Here is a 2,946-nt window from a genome sequence, read left to right as displayed (position 1 = left end):
ATGCATAACTAGATGATGAGATGGCACATCTGAAAGGACACTATCCCTTCAGAGTATATAACTTTACTGATTTTGTCACAGAAAAGAAGTCTTAAGAACAAGAATATGATTAAGAAAGAGGGAAGAGGAACAGAGGAGAGAAATAAAAAGCAAGAATCAATTGCAATCACTAAAAAATTGCATTCTCATTCATTGCAGAATACTGTCTTCTGTCTACAGCAGAGGCTTATTTCAGAACTGTTATTGCAGCATAGATTTAATTTGCTTGGAGGTAGTCTCATCATTCAAATGCTTTGTTGTGTACCTGAGAGCATTTAGAAGACTTTTGACACTATTTGGAGGTTGGTCCTTAAGAACCTTGATACAACCTTTCATATAATTTTTTTAAAGTTTTTGCAAATACTCTATATAGTCGTAGAGTATGATGACACCCACCATTACCCGCAAGCAGGACGACATGCACGGTGTCTTTGTTTGTAAATTGGCTTTTGTATTCTGGGGTCTCCAGCATGACTCTGCACAAACTAGCCATGGTGCTTAAACAATCGGTGGGATTTTATATGGATAAATTGTTACTCTCTGATACAAATTTTGTTGCGGCATCACTTAAAATTTTCAGCATCGGGGTTGCTTCAGCATAAAACAAAAACATTGGATTCGCCAATTCATTATTTACATCATTTTCTCCTTCTGTCAGCACCTTGCTAATCCTCATACGACTCAATTTTCTTCTGTAATAGCTGAAATCATTCTGTATGGCAGGGTTTGTCATCTTGAGTTCATCAAACCGGAGTGTGAAGTGAAGAATTTCTGCAAACTGTTTATCAAGAGCCTGCTCTTGCTCTGTGTGCTGTGTGGGAGACTATATGGGGTACTTGTAGGGGCTCCCAGAAGATCTCATAATGCAGCTTCTAACCTCTGAGAAAATTCGTAAAATTTCTTTAATTTGTCAACAGTGGAATAACTGTACCCCATGTCTTCTCTTGCGATTTCTCATCTGCTGGATGCTGGATTGCCTGGAAAAACAAGGTTGTCCTTTCAGTTTCAGCTTCCATAGATTTCGCTGTAGAATGCCTTCTTAGTTTTCCTCCCAATTGCTGGCGAATTTCGCCACCAGCTCCTCTGTAGGACTGCAAGTCCTCCAAAATGCCCTCAGCGTCTTTTAATACTACATTCACCTGATGATAAATTTCCTTGTCAGACTCTGTAGCCTTGGCATTCTCAAAATCAAGGGGGGAAATGGCCCCTGCTCAAGGTCTGTACATGTCAAAACTTTAAGATTCACGACGTTAAGGTACCTTCAGCCAGTGCTAGAGATTCTGTCCTGGTCCCTCTACCCCCTCACACACCCCCAGCCTCCGCCCTCCATGACGTTCCGGTAGTGGCTCCTCACAGCACTAGGGGGAGCCCTGGGCCCAGAGTGGGGAGAGGCCGCCGCGGCTTAACCTGGAGCCCCTCCGCACCTTCCCTTGTGGCGGAACAGAGAATCTCAATTACCATTCTAATATTCCTTTAAATGCTTCATAGTGTTGTTCCCATGCATGCACTATTTTCTTCTCTTCTCCATTATTCAGTTTCACTTCCTCGCTTCATTCCTGCTTCTATTTAAATAATCATCAATTAATGACCCCAAATAAAATTCCAAGTCTCACCTTCATCCACATATTCTTTTTATTTTCTTTTGTTTGTTCATTTGGTTTTGTTTAATCCTATATGCAATTTTCCACTATTCATCTGTCAGTTTGTAGTACTGGCATAGCTTACCCATTGCTGTGATGCTAGAATGCATGCAACCAGAATTTTAAATATCATCGTTGGCACCATTTTGAATCAGAAAATTATGAAGTGTACTATGTCAGGAATAATAGATTTAAGAGGAATGATTTTACATAAATTTTCAAAAAAATCTTTCAAGATTTGTCCTGAAGTGCTATGTTGCCAGTGATAGAATAATATCAATACACCTACAAGGAAGACCAATTAATATAATTACTCTTTAAACTTATAAATGCCAAAATTGAAGAAACTGATGATTTTTGCCAACTTCCACAGTCTGAAATTGATTAACATTCAATCCAGATGCATTGATAAAACTGGTGATTGGAATTCAAAAGTTCAACAAAAAGAAGACTGAGTAGTTGTAAAGTATGGCCTTGGTAATAGAAATGACACCTGAGACTGTGTAATAGAATTTTTCAAGATCAGTGATCTGTTCCTTGGGAACTTCTCTTTCCAACAACATAAACAGTAACTAAAAATGTGGACTAGATGTCGAAGAAAGTCAATATCATCAGTCAGCACAAGGGTCATGGGGCACTGCCAAACAAATAATTATTCATATGCAAGTACAAATTGAAACTGAAGAATGTGAAATCAGCTCCATAAAAGCCAAAGCATGAACTTGAAAACATCCTTCTCTACAACAAATTTATTGTATTGAACACTAATGACCATACAAATTATAGAATGGCATTGAGGACATCCTATATGATGAAGGCAAAAGGTCATTAAAAAGATAGTAAAGAAAGAAAGGACCAAGTGAATGTCAGAAGACACTCTGAAACTTGCTTTTGAATGTAGAGTAGCTAAAGTAAATAGAAGAAATGATAAAGTGAAAGAAATTAATAGATGATTTCAAAGGGTAACTCAAGATGACAAAGAATTATAAGGAAATATGCAAAAGCCTAGAGTCAGAAAATCAAAATGGAAGAACATACTTGGAATTTTTCTAGCTGAAAGAACTTGTGGTACTTTGAATTCATTTGATATGATTTTCTATCAAAAGCCTTCTTAATTCTCACCAAATGATTGAGTTTGTTGTTATTAGGTACCATCCAGTAGGTTCCAACTGATAGCAACTGTATTCACAACAGAATGAAACACTACCCAGCCCTTCACCATTTGCACAATTGCTGTTATGCTTGAGCCCAATATTGTTGCCACTGT

General features: G+C 37.9%; 1 pseudogene; it reads right to left on the bottom strand.

Annotated features, from left to right (window-relative positions):
• Positions 1-240: 240 nt before the first annotated feature.
• On the bottom strand, positions 241-1,500 carry LOC102832052 (annotated as a pseudogene).
• Between the last annotated feature and the right edge of the window lie 1,446 nt (positions 1,501-2,946).

This window comes from Chrysochloris asiatica, unplaced genomic scaffold (assembly GCF_000296735.1).
Source record: "Chrysochloris asiatica unplaced genomic scaffold, ChrAsi1.0 scaffold00210, whole genome shotgun sequence".
Lineage (NCBI taxonomy): Eukaryota > Metazoa > Chordata > Mammalia > Afrosoricida > Chrysochloridae > Chrysochloris > Chrysochloris asiatica.
Note: the sequence above shows the minus strand (reverse complement) of the source record. Positions and strands in the feature narration are given on the sequence as shown.